General features: G+C 38.9%; 1 pseudogene; it reads right to left on the reverse strand.

Annotated features, from left to right (window-relative positions):
- Nucleotides 1–765: 765 nt before the first annotated feature.
- LOC138843311 (small ribosomal subunit protein eS8 pseudogene) overlaps nucleotides 766–12,121 on the reverse strand; it is a 28,705-nt pseudogene continuing 17,349 nt past the window's right edge.

Below are 12,121 nucleotides of genomic sequence, written 5' to 3' on the forward strand. Positions count from 1 at the left end.
AGACTCATAGAATGGCAGATGTCCTAAACAGCACTCTGGCCTCAGAATCAGCCCTTAAGGCATGCGGATCTGGCTGAAAAGCCCATGATGGTATTTCAGGCATGGAAAGCCAAGACACTCTGGAAAAAAAAAAGACCTCACTCTGTGAGTAAGATCCCAGTGGAAAGAACGGGTCATCAAAGGAGGCACCTTTCTCTGAAGGGAGGAGAGGACTTCCACTTTGACTATGACCTTGTCTAAAAAAGATCAGAGTCAGCGAACTCAAAAGTCTTCCATAGCCTTGGCAACTCATGACAAGAGCCTAGGGTGATTACTGATGCCGCAAACAAGAGTGTCAGTTTGTTAAGTCAACAACAGGAGTCACTGTGCACTTACTCCTCATGTAGAATCTCTGTCCTTAATGTGCTGTACAGTGTGATTTAATGTTATAACTAGTACTCAAACAGTATTTTACACTTTGTGTTTCTGTGTGGGTGCAAACTGTTGAAATCTTTACTTAATCTATACTAAATTGATCTTCTGTATATAAAGATAATTGAAAATGAATCTTGATGTGAATGGAAAGGAAAAGGGAGCAGGAGAGAGGAGGGCTGCGGGTGGGAGGGAAGTTATGGGGGAGAAAAAGCTATTATAATCCATAAGCTGTACTTTGTAAATTTATATTTATTAAATAAAAGTTAAAAAAAGATATGATTGTTAAGAATATTAATAACATAACATTTGTATATGTGTTATATTCTAAATATGAGTATTATTCTTTATTTTTTAGTACATAAACACCTTTATTACATGATGGAGGACGTATTTGCCTTTCCGGGCCTTGATTTTCCCATAATGGACCTCCAGCTCCTTTCCCTCGAGTGCATAGCCATCTGCTTGGCCACACTGGCCAGGTCTTGACGCAGTGCTTGCAAGAAACTTGCCCTGTTGGGACTGCTTCTCCAGAAGACTGCTAACTTTGGCATCTTTTTTCCGTTCATCATATTTCTTCTGAACTTTCTTTGATCAGCTTTTGTTTAACGTCTGTTCCTCTGCAGGAGTCAGATTGACCCCCTTCTTGCAACCCAGGGGCTGTGCTCAGTGGGGCTCTTAGCACTGTCGGTACCATATGCTGTCTATAGAAACGGCGCAGTTCCTCACCAGGGTCTTGGTGTGGACCAGCTCATTATTGGAGGCACTGTAGACAACATCAATGAGCCTTGTTTTGTGAGTAAAACACTCAGCCCCAGGAGAGGGTCCTCATGTTCAACATCCAGGCACGGTACTTCTTGTTGCTTCCGACAACTGCACTGGGTGTATACGTCAGGGCTGATCTTAGCATAGGCAACCAGGCAGCCCAGCTCATACTTCAGCTTATTATGATAGGGTTTTCTTCTGCCTCCAGTCCTGCGTCGTGTCGAGCTTGTGCCAGTTGTCCTGAGAGATACCAATTGCTCGGCAGTGCTGTCTGGAAATAGAGTATTATTCTAAATGCTTTGAATGTTCTTGATGTCAACAAATGATTATGGTAGGTGCAATCATTATCTACATTTTATGGTGAAACTAAAAAAAAATAAGATATGTCTTAGGGCACCCATTCAATAATGAAAATGGTATTATGAGAAAGAAAAATGCCATTAATCTTTATATATATTCTACTGTTCTTTCAAAGTCTAAAATAGATGAAGTAGAAATATTTGAAATCCTTTAGCAGAGTGTTGTAGAATGAGACATAAGACTGAAAAAAATGAGTCTACTAGAATAGGGGTTATGGCAGAATGCCAGAATGGATTTGTTGCATACAAGCAAAAAAACTACTGCATGAAAGATCCAGGGCACATTATTTATATTAAGGCAAGGGAATGCACCAGCCATTGTGCCCAGCATCTCAGAAGAGTTCAGAAATCTCAATTTTTCTTCTATAAAGTTAAATATATGATCCCATGTCAAAGAGCAATGTAAAATACTGGATAGCACGGAGGGTAACCGGGTACTTAAGCATTAAACGTGGCACAGTAGACAATTGCTAGACCTGATTACCAGAGTGGCAATTCACGTTCTTGGACCAGCAGAAATTTATGAAGATAGCTAATACAATGTTTTCCTTTAAGAAAATCACTGAAAAATTTAAAAGCACTGGTTTATATAATTAGAAAATAAACCAGCATCTACCCCAATTAAAATTCTTCAAACTCTTTCTAGCCATTTCTCAGATCCAGTACCTTAATAAATAAAAGACCAAGTCTTCTTGCAAAAACGGTCCTGAACCCCAGAGTAGATACAACAGAGGTTTCTTAAGATGTTTCTTCAAATACCTGTAGTCACTTATTAGAATAACATCATGGGAAGAGAAATATTCTGGTCTCTTCAATACAAGTTGGATGCTGGATCTGTTCTAGCATTGATACTGTAAACTCAAAATGCCCTGAAGCTTAAGTGCTATATTGGAACAAGGTGATAAATGATCCAAATATACCACAGAGTGGACCTGAGTTATGTACAAATGAATCTTGTGTATACTTGCTGACTGAATATGTAATTGTAGTGATGTGTGTATATATATATATATGTATATATATATACCATATATACCATTATATATCATATAATGGGGTAGGGACTGTTATGGTGGGAAAGGCAATGTGCAAACTATTAAACTGCTCACATCCCCCAGTCTCTACAAACTGGTATCAGTAGCAAAATCATATCTTGCAATAAATTGTAGATACTAGTGCCATCATCAGAGTCTTGGGTTTTAAACCCCATAATATCCTCATTTAATTTATAAATATGGCCCATAGAAAAATGAGACAGATACAATTGAATAACAATGAACTACTGTAATCTTAAACTGTAGTAGTCCAAACCTCAATGGCTGCTTGACTTGGTATATGATTTTGCTAGGGCAGTTATAACAAAGTGCCACAATGATGATTTAAAACAACATAATTTGGTTTTTCAGTTTTGGAATTTAGAAATCTAAAACAGGGAGGAGGCAAGATGGTGGAATAGGAAGGGAGGACACTGATAGTCCAGGGAGAGACAGTTTAATAAAAGTGGAGATACTCCAGGTTCAAGGAAGAGTAGGGGAAGAAACAGCAGATGAAACTCTTCTGGAACTAGTGATTCACAGTGGACCTGCGTGGAGAGTGTGGGAGCCCACAGTTCGGGACACCAGCGGCAGACTCAACACACCAGTGCTGGAACGCGAGGTGAGCCAAACCTCAATAGCCTGAGACACCGGCAGGCAAGCGGAAAGAGGAGACTAGAGGGAACGACCCCGGGGGGAAAAGTTCACCAGGCTAACTGGAAGAGAGAGAGAGAGAGAAAAAAAAAAGTGACTGATATGGACACGGGTTTCTCTCTCTCTGCTCACCTCTCAAAGGCGAGCAAGACAAAGAGCAGGTGCCATCTTGGACATACATCATAAGCAGAGCAACCTCAGGTCTGCACCGGCCCTGAGCATAGCAGAAAAACCTGACTCTGGGCAGGGTGAATTAACAGGAGATTAGGACCTAGTGAATTTGTGGTGCTACTGAACTGAGACTGTGAAAAAAGAGACGGTGGGGGAGAGAACTCACGGAATTCACATGAGTACTCTCCAGAGACACTACAATTCTGTAACTTTGGCAACCCAGTGGGAGACTGAAGGAGAATTTGAGCCCACTCTGAGGGAAGGACAGATTCCCTGTGTGGTCCTTGGGAAAGAGCTTCCGATCTCTGGCTCCTGTGGGTATATCATTTGCCTGCTAACTACCTCCAACTTTGTTCAGCTGTGCGGAATTACTTCCCTTTTGGATCAAAAAAAAAAAAAAGAAAGAGAGAGAGAGAGAGAGAGAGAGAGAGAGATCTACCATGCCTAACCTGGGAGTGTCACCTTTGGCACACCAAATAGAGCTTTCAGGCCACACCCATCTCAAGCCTCTAAGGCTCCATCAAAAACAGGCAGTCCACTTAATCTAGAGTCATAGTATAACAAGAAAAAGCACCACAGTGAAGAAACCAAATATCTCCAATATGCCAAATAACAAATGCAAAAACCGAGGTAATAAAAACAAGGAAGTCACTATGAAACCCCAAATGAAAAAGACACCCCAATTCAAGATTATGAAGATGATGAGATAGAAGAAATGCAAGAAGCAGATCTAAAAAAATTGATAAGAACATTACGAAGTTCTCAAAAACAAATTATTGAACTACAGAAATCCTTAATGGACAAGATAGAAAATCTCTCTCGTGAAAATGAAATATTAAGGAGGAATCAAAATGAAATGAAACAACTAGTAGAACAGGAAACTGTGATAGTGATGAGAAATCATAATGAAGTGAAGAATTCAATAGATCAATTGACAAACACATTAGAGAGCCTTACAAACAGAATGGGTGAAGCAGAAGAGAGAATATCGGACTTAGAAGACAGAGAACAGGAAAGGATACAGTCAGACCAAAGAAAAGAAGAGGAAATTAGAAATCTAAAACATATTGTCGGGAATCTTCAGGATACTATTAAAAAACCCAACATTTGGGTTCTAGGAGTTCCTGAAGGCATGGAGAGGGAGAAAGGATTAGAAAGCCTTTTTAGTGAGATATTAGCAGAAAATTTCCCAGGTTTGGAGAAGGACAGAGAAATCCTAGTACAGGAAGCTCACAGAACCGCTAATAAACATGACCAAAAGAGATCCTCACCACGACACGTTGTAATTAAACTCTCCACAGTGAAACATAAAGAAAAGATCCTAAAATGTTCAAGAGAGAAACGTCAGATTACTCTCAGAGGATCTCCAATCAGACTCACAGCTGACTTCTCATCAGAAACCCTACAAGCTAGGAGGGAATGGCGAGATATAGCCCAGGTACTAAGAGAGAAAAACTGCCAGCCCAGAATATTATATCCTGCAAAGCTATCATTTGTGAATGAAGGTGAAATAAAGACTTTTCATAGCAAACAGAAATTGAAAGAATTTGTTGCCACTCGTCCAGCCCTGCAAAAGATGCTTAAAGATGTATTACACACAGAAACACAGAAACACGGTCATCAATATGAAAGAAGGTAAAGGTAGGAAACCTCACAGCAAAAGATCACAGGGAATTCAAAGCATATATTAGAACTTATCTTTGGCAAATGGCAGGGCAAAATTACCATTTATCAATAGTCACATTGAACGTTAATGGCCTGAACTGTCCAGTTAAAAGACATCGATTGGCTGACTGGGTTAAGGAACAAAACCCATCTTATTTTCTGCTTACAAGAAACACATCTTTCCAACAAAGATCCATACAGACTGAAAGTGAAAGGCTGGAAAAAGATATACCATGCCACAGAAATGAAAAAAAGAGTGGGCGTAGCCATCTTAATTTCGGACAACATAAACTTTACCACAAAAACTGTTAAGAGAGACAAAGAGGGACACTATATCATGATCAAGGGATCAATTCAACAGGAAGATATAACAATTATCAATGTATACGCACCTAACTACAGGGCACCGGTTTATCTAAAAGATTTGTTAAGGGACTTAAAGGGAGACCTAGACCCCAATACAATAGTACTGGGGGACTTCAATACTCCACTCTCAGAAATAGACAGATCAATAGGACAGAAGATCAACAAGGAGACAGTAGATTTAAATGACACTATAGCCCAAATGGATCTAACAGATATATACAGAACTTTCAATCCTACAGCTAAAGATTTTACATTCTTCTCAGCAGTACATGGAACCTTCTCTAGGATTGACCACATACTAGGCCATAAAGCAAGTATCAGCAAATTCAAAAGAATTAGAATCATACCATGCAGCTTCTCAGACCATAAAGGAATGAAGTTGGAAATTACAAACCCAGGAATCCCTAGAGCATATGCAAACACATGGAGATTGAACAACATGCTCCTGATTGAACAATGGGTCACAGAAGAAATTAAAAGAGAAATCAAAATTTTTCTGGAAGTAAATGAGGATAACAGTACAACATACCGAACCTTATGGGACACAGCAAAAGCAGTGTTAAGAGGAAAGTTTATATCAATAGGCGCCTACATCAAGATATTGGAAAGACACCAAATAGATGATCTTTTCAATTCACCTCAAGGATTTAGAAAAACTACAGCAAACCAGACTCAAATCTAGTAGGAGAAGAGAAATAATTAAAATCAGAGAAGAAATCAACAGGATTGAATCCAAAAAAACATTACAAAAAATCAGCCAAACGAGGAGCTGGTTTTTTGAAAAAATAAACAAAATTGACACCCCATTACCCCAACTAAGTAAAAAAAGGAAAGAAAAGACCCAAACCAATAAAATCAGAGATGAAAAATCTTCCATGCTCATGGATTGGAAGAATCAATATCATCAAAATGTCCATTCTCCCAAAAGCAATTAATACATCCAATGCAATACCAATCAAGGTACCGAAGACCTTCTTCTCAGATCTGGAAAAAATGGTGCTGAAATTTATATGGAGACACAGGAGACCTCGAATAGCTAAAGCAATCTTGTACAACAAAAACAAAGCTGGAGGCATCACAATACCAGATTTCAGGACATACTACAGGGCAGTTGTAATCAAAACAGCATGGTACTGGAACAGAAACAGATGGATACACCAATGGAACACTATTGAAACACCAGAAATCAATCCAAATATCTACAGCCAACTCATATTTGATCAAGGATCCAGAACCAATCCCTGGAGTAAGGACAGTCTATTCAATAAATGGTGCTGGGAAAACTGGATTTCCACATGCAGAATCATGAAGCAAGACACCCACTCAACATGGATTAAAGACTTAAATCTACGACCTGACACCATCAAATTATTAGAGAGCATTGGAAAAACCCTGCAAGATATAGGTACCGGCAAAGACTTCTTGAAAAATACCCCAGAAGAACAGGCAGTCAAAGCCAAAATTAACATTTGGGATTGCATCAAATTGAGAAGTTTCTGTACTGCAAAAGAAACAGTCAGGAAAGTGAAGAGACAACCGATAGAATGGGAAAACATATTTGCACACTATGCAACAGATAAAGGGTTGATAACCAGAATCTACAAAGAAATCAAGAAACTCCACAACATCAAAACAAACAACCCACTTAAGAGATGGGCCAAGGACCTCAATAGACATTTTTCAAAAGAGGAAATCCAAATGGCCAACAGACACATGAAAAAATGTTAAAGATCACTAGCAATCAGGGAAATGGAAATCAAAACCACAATGAGGTTTCACCTCACCTCGGTTAGAATGGCTCACATTCAGAAATCTACCAACAATAGATGCTGGAGAGGATGTGGGGAAAAAGGGACACTAACCCACTGTTGGTGGGAATGCAAAGAGGTAAAGCCACTATGGAAGTCAGTCTGGAGATTCCTCAGAAATCTGAATATAGCCCTACCATTCAACCCAGCCATCCCACTCTTTGGATTTTACCCAAACGAAATGAAATTGGCAAACAAACAAGCTGTCTGCACCTTAATGTTTATTGCAGCTCAATTCACAATAGCTAAGACCTGGAACCAACCCAAATGCCCATCAACAGTAGACTGGATAAAGAAATTATGGGACATGTACTCTATAGAATACTATACAGCAGTCAAAAACAACGAAACCCGGTCATTTGCAACAAGATGGGGGAATTTGGAAAACATTATGCTGAGTGAATTAAGCCAGTCCCAAAGGACAAATATCATATGTTCTCCCTGACCAGCGACAACTAACAGAGCACCAAAGGGGAAACTTGTTGAAATGAAATGGACACTATGAGAAACAGTGACTTGATCCGCTCTTATCCTGACTGTTGATGTACAATGTAATACTTTATCCATTTTAGTATTTTGTTTTTGTTCTAGTACCTTTGGTTTAACTCTGTAATTAACACACAATTATTCTTAGGTGTTTAAATTTTAACTGAAAATTGATCCCTGTTAGAAATTTGGAAAACATTATGCTGAGTGAAATAAGCCAATCCCAAAGGGACAAATACCACTTGTTCACCTTGATAGGTGACAACTAACTGAGCACCAAAAAGGAAACCTGTTAAAGTGAAATGAACACTATGAGAAACGGTGACTTGATCAGCCCTCACCCTGACTGTTGATGAGCAACTTGATATGTTATCCCTCTTAGTATTTTTTTTTGTTTGTTCTACTCAATACTTTTGGTTGAATACTGTAATCAATACACAATTCTTCTTAAGTGCTGAAACTTAACGAAAAGCGATCACTGTTAAATATAAGAGTGGGAATAAGAGAGGGAAGAGATGTGCAATTCGGGACATGCTCAAGCTGACTTACCTCAAACGGTAGAGTTAGAAACATACCAGGGGATTCGAATTCAATCCCATCGAGGTGGCATGTACCAATGCCATAGAACTAGTCCCAGTGATCAGTTTTGTTCACAATTGATCATAATGATAGGTCTAAGAACCAAAGGGATCACATAAACAAGAATAGTGTCTGCAAATATTAGCTGATAGAATCAAAAAGGGAGAGAATGATCCAACATTGGAAGTGAGATACACAGCAGACTCATAGAATGGCAGATGTCCTAAACAGCACTCTGGCCTCAGAAGCAGCCCTTAAGGCATGCGGGTCCAGCTGAAAAGCCCATGAGAGTATTTCAGGCATGGAAAGCCAAGACACTCTGGGAAAAAAAAAACCTAAATGAAAGATCTCTGCGAGTGAGATCCCAGTGGAAAGAACGGGTCATTAAAGAAGGAGGTACCTTTCTCTGAAGGGAGGAGAGAACTCCCACTTTGACCATGGCCTTGTCTAAATATGATCAGAGTCAGTGAACTCAGGGGGCTTCCATAGCTTTGTCAGCTCATGACAAGAACCTAGGGTGATTACTGATGCCATAAACAAGAGTGTCAGTTTGTTAATTCAACAAGAGGAATCACTGTGCACTTACTGCTCATGTAGGATCTTTGTCCCTAGTGTGCTGTACATTGAGATTTAATGCTATAACTAGTACTCAAACAGTATTTTTCACTTTATGTTTCTGTGTGGGAGCAAACTGTTGAAATCTTTACTTAATGTATGCTAAACTGATCTTCTGTATATAAAGAGAAACGAAAATGTATCTTGATGTGAATGGAAGGGGAGAGGGAGTGGGAAAGGGGAGGGTTGAGGGTGGGAGGGACGTTATGGGGGGGGGAATCCATTGTAATCCATAAGCTGTACTTTGGAAATTTATATTCATTAAATAAAAGTTTTAAAAAAAAGAAATCTAAAACAAAATGTTTGCAGGTCCATAATCCCTTTGTGATGATGGGTAGAATCCTTGCTTCCTTCTTCCTAGCTTCTGGTGGTAGCCATCAATTCTTCAAGTTCCTTGAAGTACAGCTGCTTCATTCCTATACCTTTCTCTAGGATCACATGGCATTTTCCCTCTGTGTGCCTGAGTAATATTGGATTAGAGTCCATTCCAATGACTTCATCTTAACTTGGCTGCATCTGCAGACACTATACTCAAAGAAGATAGCATTTAGAGGTACTAGTGGTAGGACCTCAACATTTTTTCCTAGGATGCACAATTCAACCCATATCAACCCATCTTCTGTCAAATGATGTGTGTTTATTAAACTTATGAATTTATAGTTTTCCATTTTTGGAATATTGAAATAACATTGCTTTTATATGGAAAGGAGAAGAGTATATATTCACCCTCTTGTCAAAGGACTGTTGACTCCATTATTATTTGTCATCATATATTTAGCAAGAATCTTGTTTGCCTTGAGAGTCCACAGATCTTCACACTGTTTTAATATGTAGATGGTATCATGCTAATTAGACTGAATGTGCAGGAAGTAGCAAGTATTCTAGATCCCCTAGTACTACATGTATTCAGAGAGGAAGGGATAAGCTCTATAAAGATTCATGAGCCTTCCATGTCAATGATGTTTTAGGGATCTGATGTTTTGGAACATGTCAAAACTTCCTTTTAAAATGAGAGATCAATTGTTGTAGCTCATATTTCCCACCATTAAAAAAAGACAAACATTTGGTGTACCTCTTAGCTATTATAGAAGTGTATGTACATTTGAGAATATTCCTTTCTTCATTGAAGGGAGAAGAGAACTTCCACTTTGATTATGGCCTTGTCTAAATAACGTCAGAGTTTGTGGACTCAAGAGGCTTCCATAGCCTTGGTGGCTCATGACAAGAGCCTCAGGTAATCACTGACGTCATAAATAAGAGTGTCAATTGTTAAATCAACAACAGGTGTCACTGTGCACTTGCTCTGCATGTAGGACCTCTGTCCTTAATGTGTTGTACTATGAGAATTAACAGTAAAACTAGTTTTCAAAAAGTACTTTATACTTTGTGTGTCTGTGTGGGTGCAAACTGTTAAAATCTTTACTTAGTATAGAGTTGATCTTCTGTGTATAATGATAATAAAAAATGAATCTTATGAAGAATGGCATGAGAGAGGGAGTAGGAGGTGGGATAGTTTGGGGGTGGGAAGGCGGGTATGGGGGTGAAGAATTGCTATAATCCAAAAGTTGTACTTATGAAATTTATATTTATTAAATAAAAGCTTTCTATAAAACAATACACCTAAGAAAGCTACTACTGGTGTGCAGAGTAGAAGAAGGTTCATGTCAGATTGAGGCTGTGGTACAAGCTGTCTGGCTGCTTATACTGCAGGATGCTGTTGATTTAATGGTGCTGAAAATTTTAATCCTGCTAAAAGGTAAACATCTTAGCTGTATTTAGAACTACCTAGTCCACACCACTATTATTTCAGGAAAGTCCATCCTTTTTGCATCAAATAATTTTGGACCATTTGAAAAGCCAACTCTTAGTAGCCACTGAGTGACAGAATAATGAAATATAACTGCCTATCAGTAACTGGATATTCTCAAATCTGCTAAATTGTAATTTTGTAGATGAAACAGCAGGCCATCATATAACTTAAAGATACTTTTGAATTTAGGTCCAAGCAGGTATTGAGGACACATGTAAATTACAGGAAGAGTAATGGTCCCAATCCCCATTTTGCATTTCTGTTGAACCAATACTTCTTCTCCATCTCAGTCTTATGGACTCCTAGGGATTGTTCTATAAAATGCTTATGGAGAAACTGAAATCTGGTTCATAAATGGGTTTATTTGTTATTTGCCAATTCTGCTGATGTGATTTCAGTTCATGGAATGAAAGGAAGTGCCTGCCAGTGGGCAGGGATTTGAATGAATATAATCAAACACTTTGTGCACAAACAGAAGTGTCTAAGGAAATGTTATAAATGAATTGACTTGGCTATTTGGTCTGCTTCCACAAGAAATAGGCACGAGGTGCATGTTTGAAAAAAGGTGCAAAGAAGGCAGGTATTTATGTCTTATATCAGTGCCCACCAGAGAATATCATGGAGAGATTTTTCAATCAAAAACAAAATGAGGGAAGCAGAGAGTGGCATTGTGGAGCACTGAGTTGAGCCACCACCTGTGATGCTGGCATTCTGTATGAATGCTGGTTGGAGCCTGGCTGTTCCACTTCTGACTGAGCTCCCTGCTAATGTGGCTGGGAAGGCAGCGGAAGTTAGCCCAAGTATTTGTACTCCTGCTTTCCACTTGGGAGACTCAGATAGATTTCCAGACTCCTGGCTCCAGTCTGGCCCATCCCCTGCTCATGTGGTCATTTGGGAAGTGAGCCAACAAAGGAAGATCTCTCCCTCATTCTCTGCCTTTCAAATAAATAAAACCTTTAAAAATGCCGAAGGATTTCTTTTTGGTTTATATTTGTATTTTAGATATTATCTGTTTTTAGTGCTTATGGCCAACACACTGTCTTGAAAACCTAATGACTGGTGAATAACACAGGACACATATGTATTAGGGCACAAGAAGACAGAATGTAGCAGATGCTTCTAATAGCATGCATCACAGCCTCTTGACTAACTTCTGATTCACCCACAGATGAGGTCCAGAGTACCATACAAGTGACTTTCTTCTTTAATAGTATACAGTGTTTCTTTCTGTTTCTACTGCTGCCACTCAGGAGAAAGCACTCCAAAATGTGACTGTAGGATGTCATACTAGGCAACCTTAATATGCATACCTTTGGCTTATTTTCGTACTATTAATTTTAGAAACTTCAGACACAGAAGTAGCTTTGAAAAGCTGTACTTATGTAAATAAAATCTATA

The sequence above is a fragment of the Oryctolagus cuniculus genome, chromosome 8, assembly GCF_051225735.1.
Source record: "Oryctolagus cuniculus isolate XC-2025 breed Fujian yellow rabbit chromosome 8, ASM5122573v1, whole genome shotgun sequence".
Lineage (NCBI taxonomy): Eukaryota > Metazoa > Chordata > Mammalia > Lagomorpha > Leporidae > Oryctolagus > Oryctolagus cuniculus.